General features: G+C 44.7%; 1 protein-coding gene across 6 annotated transcripts in view; it reads left to right on the top strand.

The window, feature by feature from the left end:
* Positions 1 to 300: 300 nt before the first annotated feature.
* The window catches only part of BACH2 (BTB domain and CNC homolog 2), a 187,873-nt gene continuing 167,115 nt past the window's right edge, over positions 301 to 21,058 (top strand). For 5 of the 6 annotated variants that reach the window (XM_042016344.1, XM_042016342.1, XM_042016347.1 and 2 more), the window contains exon 1: positions 301 to 682. The gene's annotated coding sequence lies outside the window, so the exon portion shown is untranslated. The remainder of the gene's footprint in view (positions 683 to 21,058) is intronic. The other variant, XM_042016346.1, reaches the window with a different exon arrangement.

Here is a 21,058-nt window from a genome sequence, read left to right as displayed (position 1 = left end):
TTGTGAATGAAGCGCGCGGCGGGGCGGGGAGGGTGACGTCAGCCTGCGAATGTCAACAATGTAGCGATTGAGGGGCGGGGGCGGCGCTGGGCCAGGGCGCGGGAGGCGGCGGCGGGCGGGCGGCAGAGCCGGGCAGCAGCAGCGGCCGCGGCAGCAGCAGCACAGCACAGCAGCGCCGCCTTCTCTCCTCCGCCTCCACCGGTCGGGCTGCCACCGCCGCCGGCCCCGGGTGCCGCTCCGGCAGCGACACAGCCGCCGCGGTGCTGCTCCCCCTCCCCCCCGCCGCCCGCCCTCCCTCCGCTGCGGCTTTCTCTCCTCCTCCGGCCCCCCTGCCAGCCCTCCCCTCCTTCCCTCCCTTCCCCCTTTATTTTTCTCCGCAAGACTTTGGCTCTGGAAACAGCTGGTTCAAAGCAATCGCCATGTGATGATCGCCTGGGTCGGGTTTTTTTTTTTTCATTTGGGGGGGGGAGGGTGCAGGTTTCTGACCGCAGAGAAATACTAATAAGAATTTCCGAAACAACAGCAGCAGCAACAACAAGAGCAACCTCCCCCTTCCCCAAACCTCCTCAGCCGTAACAGCCCCCCCAGCCCCGGGCCCACTCCACCCCGCCCCATTGCCTCCCCCACCTCCCGCCCAGGCTGCAGCGAGAGGGGCGACCCCCGAAAGTTGCGCGGAGGCGAGGTGAGTGCGCCTGTTCCGCGGCTCGGCAGCCCCGCTGGGGAAGGGGAACGGGCGGGGGGGGCGAAGTTTGGGGGGAGGCTGGCCGGGCGGGGGGCAGCGTGGTTTCTCCCCTCCTTCTCCTCCTCCTCCTCCTCCTCCTCCTCTCAGGAACAGCAGCTGTTGCGCGGGGTCAGGCGGGGGGCTGCACCCCCGCCCCCGGAGCTCCGCGGGCTGTGCAGGCGCGCTTAGTGCTTATTCCTTAAAGTGGGAAATACGCACGTTGCGTAACGGGGAGTGTTCGGCGGGCGCCCAAGTGCGCGTGTGTCCGTGCGCGCTCTCCCGCTCCCCTCCGCTCCCCTCCGCGCCGCTCCGCACGGCCGGGAGCCCCGGGCAGCCCCTCCGCCAAGCGCCGGCCCCGCGCCTTGCCCGGCCCCGCCGCGGCCACCTGCAGCCTCCCGGGGCAGGCGGGCAGCGCGTCCCGCCGTGCCTCCCGGTGCCCCTGGTGCCGTCGGTTCGGTTCGGGATGCGAACTCCGGTAACAGTTTCTGGGATCATTAAGGCGCAGCGTGCGGCCAAGGCAGCGCGCCGCGGAGACGCTGGCTGTCATGAAAGAGGCTAAGTGTGAAACCGTGCCTCTCCTTTTGTGGAGCGGGCTATTTTGGTCATGCAGCGGGTGTCTTGCTTAAATCGCTTCAGTTGCAGTGAGATCATTGTGCCCTTGTTATTGAAGCCCCGGAGGCTCCGGAGTAAACCCCGTGTTTCAGTCTTTAATAATAAACGTGAGGCAGGGACGACGTCTGATTAAAAATACTCCTTAAGATGTTGGAAAGATTGGGAAATTACAGCGTTCCTGTTTGCTCTAGTTGAAGCCGTGTGTCAGTGTTTTCGTGATGAAAGCCCGTTTTCAGAGACTTTGGAACTGTCGCTAAACTTGTGCATATTTTAATTTTTTCTTCTGAGGCTCGAGCTGAAAACAAGTTGGGGTTTTTTTGAGCTGGGAATTGTCTGAGATTCTGCTGTAGCTGGTGGAATGCTCTGCAGTTTGGGGAGGGTGGTGATGCTTGGGTAAATTGACTTTTTCAGGTGTGTAAATACTGAATTTTGAGGTAATTGCTGAGATGAGATGGGTAGAATAAAACGATAAGGTGGTGTATTAGACTTTTGCTGCAACAGCCCCATAGACAACAGCTTTAAACCACTGTTCTAGGAGCTTTACATCTGACAAGTAGAAATAAAATTCCACCTCTCATGTGGGCTTGCTCTTTTAAAAGCCTTGTTGGCTTTTGTGTCCACCCGCTTGCCCCCTGTCACTGGGATCTGGGCAGCTGTGCAGCAAAATGGATCGGCGTCGTGCTTCCCTGCAGTGTACTGAACCTGTGCTTTCAGCATCGCTTTTCGCGTTTGACCCTCCAGCTTCAAAGGCTGTTCTGAAGGTGCTCTGCAAGGAATGGAAGGAAGCCGTGACTAATTGGAAAAGTAGCGAACTGAAAAATCAGGATCATAGGTCTAGTTTTCTTGTTAGTTTCCTCTGTAACGCTGGGCGAACCACTCAAACAGATGTATGCCAGTACACAGCTGTCAAGTGGACAAGAAAGGTCCCTAGTGATTTTGCAGGGAGGGTGGTTCTCAAGATATTTAGGTATCTTTTGTATAAATGTTCCACAGAAGCAGAGTGTGCATTTCTGGGCAATCCTGGGCAACTCTGCTGTGAGACTTGAGGTTAAACAGCTAAAATTTTTTTGAACTTTTACCATTGTGGAGAGTAGATGGGGAAGATGCAGGCAGCAAATACATGACTAATGCACATGCCGACAGATCCTGAGTTGTTAATCAACAGCAATTGTTTATGCTGAGGTATCTCACACTGGGAAGCAGTGCTAGGACAGGTATTCCTAGTCTTTTTCTGACCCAGAGGTACATCTGGAACATCTGTTGGTGGTAATGTGCATGCTGGCAGATTGCTCTGGTGATGCAGGTGGGATGCCTTCCTCTCTTTTCCTCTTGCCTTTCAGTCATTCATTTTGCAGCAAAACATTGGCTGTTTGCTCTTCTGTGCTGGGCAGGAAGGAAAGTTAGGCATAAAACCGAGTTTATGAGGAGATTTTGGTAAATCTTTGACATTGTAAAAGTCTTCAGATACTCAATGAAATAATAAAATCTCACAAATCTCTTTCTACAAGTGCATAATAATAGACAAAGAGACCTGAAAATAAAACCCTGTAGAGATGATGTGTAGTGTGGAATATGTGGCTGAAGTTGCTTGCCTTTGCTTATTTTAAAACTTTCGTTGCTTGATTTTTCAGTTCTGAAGTGCCATAGCTGTTTTTCTTAATAAGGCTGCAGTATGGTTGCCAATTAGTTATTTTCTTTCATGTTTTCTGAAAAAAAAGGTGTTATGGAAAAAAATCAAGTGTTTTTTTTTCTTTAAGAATAGAAATAGATGTTTTGTCATTGTGTGCCTGTGACGCACACAGGCACACAATGACCCTTCGTGGGTAGGGCTTCACATATGCACAGATAAAGAGGAGACCTCTCAGACCATAGTGAAGAGAGGTTTATGGTACTATGCTGAAAAATTATATGTGTAACATTAATATATGTGAAGTAATCTTTTCAGTTGTAATCACATTTTTACGTAATAAACAGTTGGTAAAATTGAATAGCATTTTTTGTGTGACGTGAGGAGTCTCTTGGGGTTTTAATTTAGGTGGTATGAACATGTTTTATATATTCAAATCAAAATGTATGTGCCTTTTTACTCAAAGGAAGACTTTCTCAATGGCTTCTTAGTTTACACTAAGAACATACCTGTAGCGTTGAACAGGTCTGACTTAGATTTGAAGGCATGCATGCTTTTGTCTTTCATCTTCGGGTCTGAATTTTCAGCTCAGCTCATTTTGGGTGTGATAGTTGTATATCATCATTTTCTGAGTTGAGCTGTTAGGGGAAATACACTAATCATTCCATTGATGAGTTGAAGAAAATTCAGATTTAAACTTCACGCTTTCTCTAAATCTGAGTTAGTCCTGCTGCTTTCAGTGTTCCTGTGGACTATAGATGCTTTAAGAGAATGTGTAGAGAGTGTTGTTCTGATACTGCAGTTTTTTATTGATATTTGAGTAGGTGCCCAAATGATTTTGATGTGGTAGATGAATGGGCAGTAGAGTTCTACTCCCAGTAACTCCTGCAGGATTTCCGGAATAGTGCTCAAAGTACTAATTCAGGTTGTTAAAAAAAATGATCATCATTCCTTTAAATTCAGCCAAAAGATACTAACCTTGGCAGCTGTCTGAATATTACAATTATTTGAAGCTTACATCAAGAAGATGTAAAATGTATGAATATAGCCAGCTGAGTTGCAATGTGCTCTTCTTGCTTTTCAGATAGGCAGAAACATCTTTGTAGTGGATTGAAAAGAGCACTGCATACTATGCCGCTCTTAGACTATGAATTACAATTTTAAAGCAGGCAAGCAAAGGAATGTACACAAATGCCTCTATGACCAGTGATGGACTTGCAGCTTCTAAGTTACTAGAACTAATGATCAAAGAGCAACCACGTGTTCAGAACAGGCAAATAAAAAGGAACAAGGGAATAAGTTCAGGAAAACCCTTATGCTAAAAGTTTACATGTGTGGCAGAACTTTGATCTGTCAAAAATTGGGCTCAGAAGACTCCTCTGCTCGATTGTATTGATCTTTCTGCAGAAGGAGCCACAGCAACAATCTGAAGAACACCACCTGTGCTGCACTGGCATCTCAGCAGATCAAAAGATGGGTCCCGTTTAGCTTGAAAAAGACTGTCTGTAAAAGCTCCTAGTACAGTGGGGGCTGAACTGCAGCTCCTGTGTGGGTGAGGGGGCCGCCAGGCATGCAGCCCCTCTGTGTGTAACCTCTCGGCCCTCCCTGACTTCCGTGTCTGCTCCCTCTTTGCTATTTACACCTGCTGGTAGAAACCTGCCCTCGGAGACGGCTGGGGCATTTCGGATTCAGTGCCTCAAAGGAAATGGAGAAGGAGGAGGTGGTGGTTGCAGGGGCAAGAGGCACGGGGACCTGAGCTATGCCTTTTTCTTCTTTTTAGTTTGAAAGGTGACCTAAGATGGTCAGATCCTCCCAGATTTATTCCTAAGACCTATCATTTGCATACAACTGTCTCTGCTATCTCAACTGAACAAGATGTTTGAAAAGCTATTAGGAACAAAAGACATGGGAATTTCCAGTTCATCCCTAGAAGGTATTGAAATAGAAGCCTGAAGCTTTTTTTTTTCCCTTTTTGTCTTTTTTTTTCTTTTTTTTTTTTTTTTTCCTTTTTTCCTGAGTGTTGAAAACAATCAGCTGGGCTGTGATGGGTAGATGGGGTTTGGTGCACAGGTTCAAGAGGAGTCTCCCCACTAAGAAAAACAGGAACTGTTTGCTGCCTGTCACCACACAGGGCTTCTGGGCTGTGGAGCAGCAATTTTGTTTTTTGAAAAGAGGAAAAGCAGCTTAAATAAACAAAATGACCCTTGAGACTTAATCACAGCTACTTATTATAGCTGACATTCACTGAGGGGTTTTTTTTCTTTTTTTTTTTTTTTTCCTTCTTTCTTTACTGATCGCTTTAAAATTTAAACCTGAACTAGGAAAACAGGAACTGTAGGTGTGGAGGTGTTCCTTCACCCCGATTTGCATGCAGGCTGTTTTTTATTTAGTGGGTAGGTGTGTTCGGTGTGTGTGAGAGCAATTGAACATGTCAGCAGTTTCTTACGAGCCGCTCTTGCTGACTCACGTGTCTGGTGCAGCTTGGAGCTACCCTGGCTATAAACTATCCACAATAGGAGGCGCGGGCAGAGACCGGCAGTGCCGAGCCGCTGTTCAAAGGTTATTTTCGGTTCTCCGGTCACTGCTTTGCTGTGGTTTTCTTCCCCAGCAACATCAAAACACACTGTCATTTTGCCAGGCTGCCATTCCTCTAGGTGCGGAGGGTAAAGTGGAAGTTCATTGTGCCGCTGCAGAGGTTGCGCTCCAAGTGCATTCTGGCGCTACTGATGTTCAGCAGGCTAAACCTCTGGGGTTTACTTTTTGTCTTTCTTTCTTTCTTTCTTTTTTTTTCTTTTTTTTTGGTTGGTGTTGTTTTTTTGGTTTACTTTGGGGTTGGTTGGTTGGGGTTTTTTGTGACTGGGATGTTACCAAAAAATCCCTCTGAGTATCTTTCTAAATTTGGGTATGGCAAGTCTAGCCTATGAATTGTGTTTTCCCTTTCCAAATGCAGGCTGTGCTGTGGAGTCTCCTACTCTCCACCCCTTTTTATGGTAGAAATCTTCTTTAAAGCCAGCAAGGAATTCTGATTAAACTTTAAAAAACCTGGTTTACCTGTGTTTAATTTTCAGAATTTTGCTATTTCTTAGTCTGGTTTTTACCTCCTGTGTGGCAGTATCACTGGCTGCTAGCATGAAAGGATTCCTTCATCTGCTCACGCTCTTGTACAACTGCTTCTTTATTTACAGACTCTATTCTGATTACTCATAAGGATCCTAAAATGATAGCTGCTGCTGACTGATGATTTTTAACTGATCTTCTTGTTGTGGGTTGGTTTTTTTTCCTTTCTTCTTTCTTTCTTAGCTGATCACAAAAGCCTTTGCAGAAGTGGAGTGAATTAGCCATCTGCAGTTCAGGATTTACTGTCAGGGAGTTTAGATTTGTAGCTGTCTTTTGTGTATTTTTCTTCTTCTTGTGGAATAGGGTGAAAAATAAGCGGTCTTTGAAAGTGTGATAAATAAAATCAGCTGCTGTAGAGCAGGGTTTAATAACAAGGTGAGTTCTTGTCACTTGTTTTGTTTTTAGTCAACTACTTTGACCAGTAATGAATAGAAAACCACACTGAGAGCTTTATAACACATGAAGAAAATGGGTGTTCTTGGTTTCCGCCAATACAAATGACTCATCAGTATCAGTAGGGTTTCTACTTCTAATAATAAAACTGTGGAAGACCTTTAAAACGTGTGGGTTTGGCCCCTACTCTTAGTGAAAGGTTGGAAAATATTACTTTGAGATTTTTTTTTTTTTAAACTTACGGAAGATTTAGTGATTTGCTGTGATCTTGTACCATCCAAAGAAAACCTACTTATACCACTGCTTGCAGTGCGAAAGTCTTCCCCTCTCCTGTCTCCTTCTCAGCATTTTGCATTTCACCGTAGAGTATTGCTTAGCCTCGATGTCAGAGATGCACATCTGGAAAATATAATGTATTTATGTCGAGTGGGGGAAGACTTGGCACACTACCTCCTCTTGCTGAGCTGCTGTTCTCTACCTCTTTTCCAATCTGGTAAAGAGAGGGACAGTAAGACTGCTGAGTGACCTGTATTGCTGTTTCAGCTGGGGGTCAGGGGATCTGGAGAGGAAAGTAAACAGAAAATAGGAGTTGAAACATAACTGACAACGGTAGGATGTGTCTGTCGCTACCTGGAAGGAAGCGCACATCTTCCAGTACTGAAAGTGATACTGAAAAAAGTGCAAATCAGAAAGTGATCTTTTAAATTATTTTATTTCTCTCTCTCTTAAAAAGTAATAGTTTTCAAATCCTTTTATCTTTTTGTAAAGATTCTGCGCTGTGTTCAGTGCAGTGAAGCAACCTCTAGCACATCCTGCTTTTTTTTTTTTTTTTTTGAAGGTGTGCCTTGTAGAATGCAAGGTTATTTTGTTTCCATGTCAGCAGATCATGCCCTTCATGGTGTTACAGTATATCAAATTTTAATTCTTTTGTTCAAGGTGTAGTACCTTTAATGGTAGTCCAGTCAGTGTCTCCTGATCTGCTGCATTAATATTTAGTGTTGCTATTTGTTTTCAAGTGGCCTGTGTTGTTACAAGGTTTAAAGACTATACATGAGGCAGAGCTAGTATTTTCTTTGCTGTTAGAGTGAAAATTCCCACATTTATGAAGCCTCCATGATAACTTACTAGTATAAATATTGCAGCAACAGAGAAAGTAATTCCTTGTAAGGATGTGATGGTTCTTCGTTTCTTCTTATTCTGTTCTAAAAGCAGAGTGTGCTTTTTAAAAAATCTGTTCAGGGGCAGATTCTCAAAATCTAGACTCATCCCAGCTCCCTCATTGTCAGCAGGCATCTTTTACCACTAAATATTTAAATATATTTATGTAGTTGGTTTGGGTTGTGCTGAAATACCTTGGATGTGTTTGTCAGTTTCTTGTGTCACCAGACTGTGATGGAGAATCTTTGTCTTGTAGCCTCTTACTGGGAGAGGTACACTGAAAATAGAGGCACAGAAGCCTGTGGAAATAAAACTTTGCAACATGTGGAAATCCAATAGTTTGTTACATGGCAACAATAAGACAGGTTTTATTATTTTCAGATGGATATAGCATAAAAGGCCAAATTCCAACTTAAAGGATTTTAGGGACAATTCTTCTTGAAGTTCACAGAAGAGTAGTTGGTAAAGACTGCAAAATAAGATGTCAGTGGTCATTCAGAGTTCAAGAGGACATAGGTCCAGCACTCTGATTCTGACTTGTCTTTAGAAAATCATGCCGACAGAAGTGTCGTGAAGGTTGGATCATGGCAAATGAATAATGCGTCTAAACCTCATTGATGTTTTGAGCTCTGCTGACTCTGAAATGGGATTTGTGTCCAAAATCACTGAAGGCTGGACCTGTGAAGGGCAGCTGACAGTGTTGCTGCTGAAATTTGGGACTGTGATTCTGCTCAGCATCTCCTCCTTGCCTTTGCTTGCCCTGGCACCTGTCTCTTCCCACAGTGGGCCAGCCCTGAGAATTAAATTGGCAGGAAATTAGTCAGCCGATGTGTAGGGTTAGTTCTGTGCATGTTAAGTTTGCTGTGGAGTCTGTCAAGAACCTGGATAATGCATCAAATTAAACTACAGCTTGGTAAAAGACTTAGAGCTGGCCATGGGACATCTGGTCCCCAAAGTGCACTGACCATCACTGCACCAGGCCCCATCTCCTGGAGATTGTTCTTGTCTTCCTCCGGCAATGTGTGGCTCTGCAGAAAACCAGTAGCAGCCTGTGCCTAGCCTAACCTATAGCTTGGCAGTAGGAACTTGCTTCCCAGGGCATGACAGGTTTGGAATATGTATTTCCATCTTGTGTCTGCAACGGACAATTGAAAAAAAGTTAGAGGAAAGCAGAACTCATTTGATTGAGTCTTCGATGTTAACAAAATGCAGAAGTACTATCTCCTGCAAATGTTCAAATAACTGAAAGAGGGTAGGTTTAAATTATAAATTGGAAAGAAATTCTTTACTGTGAGGATGGTGAGGCACTGGAACAGGTTGCCCAGAGAAGCTGTGGATACCCCAAATCTGGAAGTATTCAAGGCCAAATTGGATGGAACTTAGAGCAACCTGGTCCACTGGAAGGCATCCCTGCCCATGACAGGGGGTTTGAAACTAGATAATCCGGAAGGTCGTTCCAACCCAAACTATTCTGTGATTCTATAACTATTCTAATTCCTACCTGATTCTGGCTTCTGACCTCATGCAACATGGTCATGTCACCGATCTCCCAGATGTGATGAGCTCTTGAGAATTTTAAATCTGTTGCATAGGAGGAGATGAGCAAACCTGGTGACTGTGGAGAATTTTCTGAACCATGTGGCTGCAATCCAAAACCCTTGGGTCTTCTCGCAACCTTTTATCACTCTGGGGATGATGGCAAGCAATGCTGAGTAACAAGTTCAGCAGATGACCCAAGTGACTTGAATTTACTCAGGTGAGGGAGGGAGTCTAACTTCATCCTTCAAAACAAGAGGGTGAAATTAGGAGCTGGTAGTGCCTTGTGCCACTGGGTGAGAGTAAGAGGTCCTGCTTGGCCATGTGCTTGTGCTTTGCTGAGCTGATTCAGCCTTTCAACCTAGTACACATCAATTTACCCTGGCTAATTTTCATAGGCAATTTGATGAGTAAGACCACAGGTCCAAAGAGCAGCAGAGCTAATGTGGGAAAGACAGGGGGAGCAGTGGGTGGGCAGGTTGCTGAGGGCAAACACAGATCTCCTAGATTTGCTGTCTGTAGCTTCACTCCACCAGGCTGCTAGAGCTGGATGGCTGTTGTTTGGGAGGGGGACGGCACTGCTGCCCCTTTCCTTTGTTCTTGAGCAGCACCTGGGGTCATTTTCTGCAAAGCTGAATGCTGGTTGTGCATTAGGCAAACTTTTCACCAGAACCTGAGTAGTAAAGATGAAAATGTCAGGAAACTTTGAAGGTCCTCCTTCTTCTAAATTCTGCTTCAGGTCAGCTTCAGGTATCTGCTGTGCCTGAGGTACTTCTGTGTGTGGAATCTGTACCCTGCCAAGTGCTTGTGACTCAACTCGGCAATTTAACTTCATTTCCAATCCTTAATTTGTTCCTGTAATTTATTAAATGTGTATCAAGGGAAAGTGTGGAGCAGAGTTCTTACAGAAATCCAAATTAAGTGATGGTGTGAAATAATCATGAGACATGTCAGTAAGCTAACCCCAATGTAAAACTCATGGTAAATTATGAAATCTATGCATAGTTTGTCATAGCTGGAAAATCATGGGCAATGCGAATTTAAACACTTGCAAGGAAATTTATTTGTTTGTCTTTTTCCCCTTCTTGGTCCTCTTCATTTGTCTTATTATTAGACTAAAAGTAGAGTCAGTGATTCATTCAGTAATCTCTTTCTTGGACAGTTAGTCATCTGCCAATTTGTGTTAACTTTCCACTTTGTTCAGAAAGTGAGTAATGCTTTATGCACCAACCAGCAAATTCCAAGCTTAAAAAGCTGTGAGTATCACTTAGATCATCTCCAAACTTTCTCTAGAAATATTTTACTGTTTTCTAAGATCAAAGTGAGGTCTGCCATGTGGTGTTGTGCAGCTACAGTCCAGTTGTTTTGTCTAGCCGCAGTTACTAAAGCCAAACACAAGGTTACAAATGCAATGCACAAGTTCTGTTGTACAGCAACCCACATGTTATGTAGTCAGTGTAATGCTTCTAGTTTTTCTTCGCAAATCCTATTTTCAAGGGGTAAATGCTGCCTCCATGGTTCTCTTTCCCTGCCCTGACTGCCGTGGCTTGTTAATTTCTATTGTTTCCTACATCAACAAATTGTGATGCTATCAAGGCTAATTTAGTCAAAATAGCTTGCAAGGAAAGTAGTAATTGGTATTAGCTGCCTGCTACAAATATTTCTGGTGCTTTTCGTGATTAGTTTCGGTAGAGAAAAAATTATTGTGCTGTTGAAGTGTTATCTATATAGAACTTAAAGCTATAAAGTCTTTCTATAGAAGTGGGGTAGATATTTTGATCTCAAAGTGATGCCAGTTATTTCTGAAGATGAACACAGTACTTGATTGAATCACTTGAGAATTTAACTACTTTTTTCTTTCTTATGGAAACTGGAGTAGCATAAAGAGCAACAAGGTCAGTAATGTCACAGGAGAACTTTATAGGACCAAGTCTTTACAGTCTGCTCTAAAATAACATGAAATGGCTGACTACTGCACTCTGCAGCAAAGGAATTTGAAGTGCAGATGACACTTGAGTGCTCTGGAGAGGGTGTGCAGGGGGGTAGGGCAAGGTGGCAGTGGTAAACACGAATGCCAAAAGTGGTTTGCTTGGCCCCCCACTTTTCCTTTCTCCTTCCCCAAGTGCCTGTTTTCCTCCCCCACGATTTGGAGTCCGTTTCTTGCAGTGAAGTTGTCCTCTCTCTGACTGTCCTTTGGTATAGGTGGTTTCAGGGTTTTCCTAGTGCCACATTTCTGTAAACAAGCAATGCAAAAGCTGGCAGAGAGGACAGAATAGCCTTTGGTTGTAGGGTCTGCAGTGTGATGGGGCCATAGAAGAGCTCTGTTGTGCTCAGCTGTTGTCAAAATAAGACAAACATGATTTGGTCTTGAGGAAAAGATAGAAGAACTTCATTTTCCCAGACTGGATTCCTAGAATCTAATTCCATTCCATGTAAATACTGAAAATATCCTGTAGCTATGTTCTAGTGTGAAGAATAAGGGCTTCTGAAAGGTTTTCCCTTCCAGTCTTAACTTTGCACATCAGCAAGTTTGGATAGTTTGGTTAAGCTTTGGACAAACAGCCATACTGGGGATGCTTATTTGAGTGCCAGCCTTTGGGATTTGCCCGTCCTGGTTACTTGCACATTTCCCAGCATCAGCAGTGTTAATGCTCTCCCCACCACACACAGGATGTCGATGCCCACACTAGCATTGCTTGCAGATTTCTGATTTAAACCTTCAGAGGATTGTGAACAAGCTTGTCTGCTTGCTAGTTTTGGGGTGGAGGTGGGGGTGGCGGGGGTGGGCAGGCAGAGAAGAGCAAAGGCTGAGGTCGGTGGTGCAGCTCTCAGTTGAGTTTGGTTCATGCTGTACATGCGTGACTCAAGCAATGCCTGATTCACCGCCTGAAGGTGGCTTGGGATTTGCTTGGTGGTTTTTTGTTTGTTTCTTTAAAGTAGGAGTCCACCCAGAGGTGAGAATTAGTGCCCTTTTGTTGGACTATGAGTAAACCAGAACTGTGAGGAATGTCTTTGCTCCTAGTATTTTGCTCCAGATGTGCAGTGGTCAGTGTTGGTCAACAGACCTGGAGCACAGACCTGATGCTGGAGGAGATGGGCATCTGGCTTTCATGGGACCTTGCATGGTTTGGGGGATCGCTTAATTGCCAGATTTGGCACTTCAGGTTGCAGGTCACCTGGATGGGGCAGAGGAGACTGCAGGATTTACAGCTGTACTTGGTAACACCTGGCACAGCTGCTTTCTTTGGCTAGTCAGAAATGGTGGGGTGAAGGAGAGATGACCAGGTGCCTGAGATCTTGTATGTGTTGAAACCCAGATAAGGGCAGTGTTGACTGTTGCAAAGCTGAAATTATATTCAGGGCATTTTTTTTCTGAGGAAATATATATATATATATATATATTTATTTGGTATTGTCCCCTGCCCACTTATCATTTGTTACTTGACTGTAAAGTTCAGGCTATTCCCAGGAAGATGGGCAGCCGGTGCCATCATCCCACACAGAGAGGTGCCCGAGGAGGCGCAGCCAGGCGAGGGATCTCCCGGGTATTTATGGAGGGGTGTCTCCTGCCCCGACTCACTCTGCAGGTGTGCTGTGCAGTCGGTTAGAGAAACCGCGAGTTGAAGGGTTCGCTGGGGTGAAACAGTTTACAAATAGTTTTCAGTGTTTGTTTTTATTTTTAACTCCCTCCCCACCCATGGGTCCCTCCCCCAGTGTATTGGCAAACGTGAAATGGCTCAGAGAGAAGATCGTTGCAGCAGAATAGGAAAAGCACCCCAAGAGTTTCCAGAGGACCTTTGGAAAACAAGTTGCTTTCCCTGCATCTTTTTTCTGCTTCTTTCTTCTATGGGGTTTACAGGGGTAAAACTTCTTTCTCTGTGGCTGCTGGGTTTTTCAGGGCAGTGGTGATATCACATGATTTCTTTTTTTTTTTTTTTTTCCTTTAAGACTGACCACTGATGAAAAGATACCTATAGCAGTGTATTTGAAGCTAGTGGATTCAGGGTGCCCTTCTGGCACCAGCAAGGAGAGCCCCCAAACCAGGTGGTGCTGCTCTGGCACCAGTTCCCAGTGTCCCCGGTAGCACGGTCCCCATGGCCAGGCATCTTCTGCAGGCATCTTCTCTCAGGCACTTGGTGTATGTCCTTTTTGCCCTAATTTTAGCTCATCGCGGGGAAGTGATCTCAACCATATAGCCGCATCTGAGCATGAGAGGAAATTTAGACATTTCTCTATTTTATTTTCCTAACCAATGTTCAATTGCTTATGGAAAATTCTGGTCAAAAGGGTAAAATTTCTTTACTGGGTGCTTAATCTCAAAACCACAGCTCCCTGTACCCAGGACACAATAGTGGTAATGCCATGCTTACAGCCTTTTTCCAGCACAATGTAGGTGTGGGTAGGTGTGCGTGCGGGGGAGAAAGGGAAAGGGCACGAATGTGATGGAGGGGGTCCCTTTTGCTCCTTGGGCTGCTTTTCTGGTTTGTTTTTTAAATTAAAAAATGAGAAAGTAATTCCGGCTTGCCCGCAGACGAGGTTAATCATAGCAGGGAGACCCGATGCCAGTACTCCATGCATGTACTTCCCCACATGTGCTGCTGGCTGCGTGCGTACTGTGCGGCTGGCACAGCATAGCTGGAATGTATGTGGGAGCATGTCTGCTTCCTCTGAGGGTGCTACAGGTGGTCGGGAAGGTGGGGGTGGAGGAGGAGATGCTGGAGGCAGGCGAGGTACGACACCCATTTCCTTTGGCGTGTGTTTTGCACTCGAAGCCGCTCCTCGCCGGCAGCCAAGCGGCTGCATGTCGCACCCGCGGTACTTTGTCTTTGCACTTACTGGAGGTTTATGACTAAGGTTGTGGTTTAATATGCCCTTTTTAGGTATGCGAAGTGTTTAAAATTATCTAGTGTTGCATTTCTTCTTTTTTCTTTTTTTTTTTTTCCCCTCCATGGCATCTTCTGCCTTTAAAAGTTTCCGTAATTTTTATAGGGCAAGCATAACTTCATTTTTAAAAGAGAAAAGAAATTTTTCCTGATTACTCATCAGCTAAGAGTATGCATTTTTGCCTTTCAAAGATCACTTTTTGAGACTAAATAATTTTATGGCTTGTAAGTTTTAAATGCCTAACACAAACTGTTGGAGAGCCTTAAAATGAAATAGAAAGCTTAAATACCTGGAGTCTGTGAGGAAACACTCTCTCTGTAGATGAGTTGCCTTTTTTTTGCAGCCGTACCCCAAGAAGCTTGGTGTTAACAGTTGCAAGTACAGATTTGTTTCCTTTTAATTTTGAAGTCTTTACTTGAGGGCTTGTAATTTTCCTGAACTGTTCAGGTGCCTCTTAATGCCTTGAATATTTGTTGAATGTATTGCATGTGGCTCATATTCCCTTACATTTCAGATGGAATGCTATAGCCCAGCAGGCTACACGGGATAAAATTGCACGTGCTAGGTTGGGAAGGAGGTGGAAATGGAAGGGAGCAGACATACACATGCACACCTTGCTGGTTGTAACATTCTTCTTTCTTAGCAGATTGTGCTGCTTTAGTGCCTGTGATTCCTTTTTTTTATTTTTTTCTTTTTTTTTTTCTCTTCATGTCCTGTACTGCCATGGAGCAGGATATAGTTTACGTACTCCTCTTTTTTTATGAAGAAAAATGTGGTTTTCCCATGAAGGTACCTGGAATATTTGGCATCAGCTTGGTTGACAGGAGCTCCAAATGCTCTGCTCCAGGGGAGCTTGAGCAAGCTGAACTGTCAAATGTAGGTATTAGGTATCAGAGGTGCAGAACAGTCTTTCTGATGTTTGTGCTACATCCTGTCTCCTTGTCAACTGAGGTGGCTACTGAAGGACTCAACAGTATTTCTCTTCTGTGTGTTTGACACTTTAGAAATTGTTGTACACAGCCACGTATGTTGATGCAGAAGCCTTAAGGCTTGATACATGTTTTGAAAGGGTGCAACTGCAGGGAAATCTAATGTTCCACAAAGACGTAGCAAGCTCTGTGAATCGTTACCAAAGTCACACAGAAAAAAATTAATTTAATTTGGAAAAAGGTGCTGAAAATCCCATGGCAGTGTGGCTTTAGCTTATCTCCTGCAGAAAGGCTGCAGATTTGGTGTCTTTTGTGTATTATCCCCTTTGGACTTCAGGTTGCCATTCTTTGTAATCCTACAATCCGCTTGCCAAAATCCATGTATAGATAGGTGTCCCAAATGTCCCTCCTTGAGCACTGCAGGAGCTCCAGAAGCAGCTCAAGTAGAAGGTTCCAGTCCTCTGCCAGAGGATTTTCTGCTCAGTGCTACCTTGCTGATGGTCCTGGGAGCTCAGCAACGCCTGTGGAATTAACCCGACTCAACGCTGCAGGGTGATGGATGGTCCCTGCACCAATGGAACACTCACACCTCTCGGGTAATACAGTCAGTGGGAATGGCTCCTGAATTGCTCATGAGGCAAAGACTGTGATTTAAGGGCTGTTTGCAAAAAGGAACAAGACGAGGGAGGTTGAGTTGAAATAGTCATAAATGTTATGTGCAGCTGCCAGGCTGGAATTGTTGGATTAGAAAATGAGAGAGAAAAAGATGCAAAGCCAAGAAGCATCTGAGAAAAAAATCAGGAATTATACAAAGAGTAAAAATGAGAAAACAGTCGAAGTCCAGTACTCTGTCACACTGGAAAGGGAAAGACATAATTGTTTCAAAGTAGATAATGTAGGAATTATCAGAACAGAAACCTGTTCTAATTTGCTGCTTCCTAAGTAACCTCACTTAAAAATTAGCCCAAAAAAGAGCTGCTTGCTTACAGGAAACCATGTTTTTGACTAGAAGGTACAGTAAAAAGACAGGGTGGGGCATAAATGTGCTTTATGGTATAAAACTTAAAGTCAAGGGTATGCTGCAGAGCACTGTGAGTGAATCCATGGTACTTTTCTTTCTTTTTCAAAATGAGCTCAGAAGATATTGTGCTCTCAAGAATACCACACCAAGGTTTGAGCAGTTGAAAAAGGCGCTTAGCAGTTTCAGGGAGCTTTAAAACATTTGACTCCCTGAAATAACACAAGCAGAAGTTCAGCATATAGAACTTGCATGCTGACCAGAGGCATGGCAAATACAGTTCTGATTTATTTTATTTTTTTAGCAGTCCTGCTGGTAGATGTAAATGAAGCAGATTGAGATCTCACCATGGTTGCAAGCTGTGGCAGAAAAATTAGCACCACACTTTCCAATGGAAGCAGAACAAAAATGTAAAGTCTGCCAATTAAATTGGAAACAGCTCTTAATTTCCCCTCTCCTTCTCCTCCCACAAAGGATGAATGGCTTACTCTTCTGGATGGAACTTTGTGTAATGACTCATATTTTTGTATGGATTAGTGTGAATATGTAGGTGAGGGAGATGCTGGTATCTGAGAAACTATATATAGTGTCTGGAAGAAGTGTCCTGGAACGCGGAATAAATGAACATTTGATCTGTTTCTCATGCTGAATTAATGGAAACATAAATGCAGAATATCTTCCTCCCTTTACTCCCTTTCTTCCCAGATGCACTCATCAGATACAAAGGAGGCTTACGGTGAACAGAGAACATGCCTGTTATGATAACGGAATTAGTCACTAAAATGAGGGTATTCCCCTTGCCCGATCTGAAATACGAATGGACAAGGCACTAGGAGCCAAAACTGTGGCACTGCAGACATCAGCAATGAGCATGCTAAGTTTTGTGGTGCCCTTTGTGAGGTGGTTATTGTTCTGATTGGTTTCCAGCAAGGAAAGGAAAAGCCTGTCCACCTCTTTGCACTGCACTTCTTTGGTCGGAGGACACTGGTCCGTGCCTTACGCAGCAGCTGGAGGGAAGAGCATCACACACATTGCTCTTCTGGTGGCACTGTGGCATGCCTTGTGTTACACTGTGTCACCATCATACCTGCTGCTGTAAAGCAATAGGTAGGGCAGCTGCATTCCTGTTTGGCTAAGCCAAAATCTCATGGCTCTGCAGTCATCTATAGCTGGTAACTTGAGCTGAAAGTATGGATTCACATGGGGCTTCTCCAGAGGACTGCCAAGTTTTCATCTCAAGGCTACTGGCTTACCCTCTCCTCTCTACAAACATTTACTATGCATCCATCTGCATCAGAATAGCTTTTAATGGCAGGTCTGGGGAAGTGATTGTCTCCCTGTGCTTGGCACTGGGAAGGCCACACCTTGAATACTGTGTTTGGTTTTGGGACCCTCACAACAAGAAGGGCTTGGTTGGGGGGCTGAAATGTGTCGACAGAAGGCTGATGTGAACAAAGCTGGTCTGAAATACATATCTTAGGAGCAGCTGAAGTTGTTCAGCCTGGAGGCTCAGGAGGGACCTTATTGCTCTTTACACCTACTTGAAAGGAGATTGTGGAGAGGTGGGGGTCAGTCTCTTCTCCCAAGTAACAAGCAGTAGAACAAGAGGAAATGGCCTCAAATTGCACCAGAGAAGGTGTAGATTGGATAACTGGAAAAATTTCTTCATGGAAAAGGTCATCAAGAATTGAACAGGCTGCCCAGGGCAGTGGGGGCTCCATCCCTTAAGGCATTTAAAAGACATGTATCTGTGGCGTTTGGGGGCATGATTATTTAGTGTTGGACTTGTTCAGTGCTGGTTTAGTGTTTGGAATTGATGATCTTAGAGGTCTTTTCCAACCTAAGCTATGCTGTGATCTGGTAAAACCCTTCTCAATGAAATGTTCAGGTTAGAGATAAAAAAGAAAAAAGACAACTTTCTTCAAAGACATTTCAAACTTAGTCATTTAGCTGTGTTTCTCATAAGTGGTAAAAGTAAGGGGTCAGTGAATTCCAGTAGAGGAGGTCAAGGAGACAGAGGAGGATGGACACGTGTTGAGCTGGAGTTGCTGCATGTACACACAATAGGATCTCCATCCTCCAGTTTTGTTTACTCTTCTTAGTCTGCAGCAATGTCACTTGGTCCTCAGCAAAAATGACCTTCCACATGGAGTCTCCATTGATGGCAAAAGCGAGAGAGAAAACTGTTCTTGCACCCTTATATGACAGTTGTACCTTAAAATTGGACCTGAACTGTCCTTGTTGAGCAGTTTACCAAAAATCTGATGTAGTTGGGTCATAATTTTTAGATTATTCACCACAACTTACTTTAGCATCTAATTGTAGGGACCATGTTTTTACATCTCAAACCTGAAGAGATGTATTGTGGTAGTGTAGCATTGTTATTAGGTAAGAAGATGGGAAATTCTGAGGTCAGTTCTGAGCTCCTGGCCTCTGCTATCCTCTGGCAGTGTGTTGCTCCTCTTCTCTGGGAGGACCCTGGCTGTGGGGTCTCCTCAGTTCTCTGCAGGAAAAAAATTCATTTTTCCTTTCAAGCAAGATGCCATGCAAGACTTACTGTCAGGGTGCCACAATACCCTGGGACCATTTTCTGGAGAAGGGGAAATGCATTTACATTAAAAACACACCAACACCACCAGCAAAAAGAAGCAGCTGCTTCTCATATAAGTGTGGGGGGGAATCCCACAGTGTCTTCAGAGAAGTAGGCTTATTTGGTCATGTGCAGTATCTCAGACCTCCCACCATCACATGTCAAGGAGGTCTGACTTCCATTATAAAACTAGTACCTGGCATGGAATAGAGTTATACTGAAGCCTTATTGCCTAGAAACCCAAACATGGACACATCCAGAATTCATGTCATTTGGTATAATTTCTTGAAAAGAGTTCAAAACTCCAGTGTTTATTTTGGATCCCCAATGCAAGGCACAGGAGGGTATTTTATGATTAATGAGCTTTTCTGCATATGTTTTTTTGTGCCTCTTAGCATTTAGAAGTCTCACTGACCTAGCTTTTTACTACATTTCTGTCTTGTTGGCATTCTCATCAGTAGTCTCTCCCGAGATGCGAGAATCTACCCTCAACCAGCCGGTCTCTCCTTGGCTGCAAGGATGCAGTCCACCACTCATGTAGCTTTTCTGTCCCATTCCTGCCATCCCTCCTTTTGTTCTCTGCTTTGGTACAAAACAATTCCTGTAACACATAAAGCCGTCATCCTCACCTCGTGAACAGGATCTGGTTATGATGGGGAGCAGCCTTATACTGGAATTTTTGGCTTAACCGAGAAGAGGTTAATTTGGGTACCAGGAGTCTGGCCACAATACTTGCTGCTCAGGGGGAGTCAGAATTTCAGCCCAGGCTGGCCCCCCTGCACACCAGGCTGGTGGTCCCAGTCACTACAGCTGCCGTGATGGCAGTGCAGACCTGTCCCACACTGAAACACTGGCCCATAGGAAGAACTGCCCTTCACCTACCTTTCTCTGCCCTCATAAAAGGAGAAACACCGCATAAAAGCACATGGTTGCTGGTACTCACATGAGAAAGGAGTTTTTCTTCTATGGATTTGTGTGAATTTTATGGATAGGGAGGGGTTTGGCTTAGACATGGGACCGATCCTTCCTCTAAGACAGTGTGAGGAACTTCTGACATTGAAGATAAGCAATTTATCCTTTCAGATGGGAGCTTTCTCAACTGGTGGCAGCCTGTATATGGCACATCAATCACTCTGTCTCCCCTGGGGTTTGTCCCTGCAGCTGCAGACCATGTGCTTGTGTATGTTGCATTCACCAAGGAGGTGGGGGTAGTATCTAACCAGCTGTAAATCAGTGAATCGCTGTAGGGGAAATGATTTCCCTTGGGCAGAGGAATGCTGTGCTGGAGCAGAGGCTGGCAGGCCCTCCAGTGGTTCAGGGAACCCATGCTACTACTCTGTGGTGGCTCACCTGGGCTGGAGAAGGGACTCCTGGTTGTCAGGTCCAAGACTGAATAAGTCTTGGGTGCTTCGCAGCCACTCTGAAACCATCCATGTCATTTCCTCTGCAACTTTGACCAAGGTGTGGAGGGGCTGGGCAGGAAATGTGGGGACAGAGGGCTGGAGCATGAGCCAGTGTCTCTGTAGAGCGAGAGCAGGGAGATGGAGGACTACTGAAAAATAAGAGTGTGCTGCAGATTAGTCGATAGGTCTCCAGGGACTGGAGCATGAGAAGAGCATGCTTTTGCTTCTCTGTAAGTAGGACTTAGACTTCCTTTCCTGCCTGTCTCCTTACTCAGAGTAGTAAAAAAAAAAAGTCATCTAATCAACCTGTCAGAAGCCCTGCCTGTTGCTTCTGCCCAGCTGAAGAGGCAACCATAAGTTTTCTTTTTTTCTTGGCTGTTAATGCATGAGTGAGTTCAGTCTATACCAGTTTGTTTTGTTCACATACAGCTAGTCTATCTACATAGTAAATATTTTTTGTCTTTCTCCAAACCCTGGATACAACACACCTGCTTTTTACAGTGATAGATGTGTGTTGATTTAACTAATTGTCTTAAATGCAGGAAGTCAGCAAGTAGATGGAGGATTTTAATTTCTTTGAAGCCATTCAGGAAAAGCAGCTGGATTTCTATTCTGCATATGTCCTTATTCCATCCCATGCTTGACTAGTTTGGGAAGTGCTGTGATGAGCACGTTCAATGGTGAGTTCTGTCACCTGCGTGAGTGGTTGGATGATCATCGCAGAGGCTGCAGAAGAAAGTGTGCCTGAACGTTTGGGGCAGAGAAAGTGGCTCAGCTTCATTTTTATGGAGGAAGACTTAGAGGTTTGAATGAGCTTTTTCTCTATCCTGGTGAGTAACCCAAAAGAGTGAGGCATTCCAGGATAGAAGCTATTGGAAAAAGTTGCTAGCTGACAGCCCTCTGCTTTGGGGCAAAGGCATCCTCCTCAGAGCTTGGTTTCCAGTATGGCAAGGGGAACAGAAGAGACAGGATGGGGTAGTTTTTCCTGTGATTGACTAGTGTTAGTCTTTTTGCACCTTGCCCTGAAGCTTCTGTAGCTTTATTTCCTAAAGCTGATAGTGAGGTAGATC

The sequence above is a fragment of the Corvus kubaryi genome, unplaced genomic scaffold, assembly GCF_017639235.1.
Source record: "Corvus kubaryi isolate FWS band 111438036 unplaced genomic scaffold, C.kubaryi_AGA036_p1.0 split3-73, whole genome shotgun sequence".
NCBI lineage: Eukaryota > Metazoa > Chordata > Aves > Passeriformes > Corvidae > Corvus > Corvus kubaryi.
This window is presented reverse-complemented; position numbering and strand designations above follow the sequence as displayed.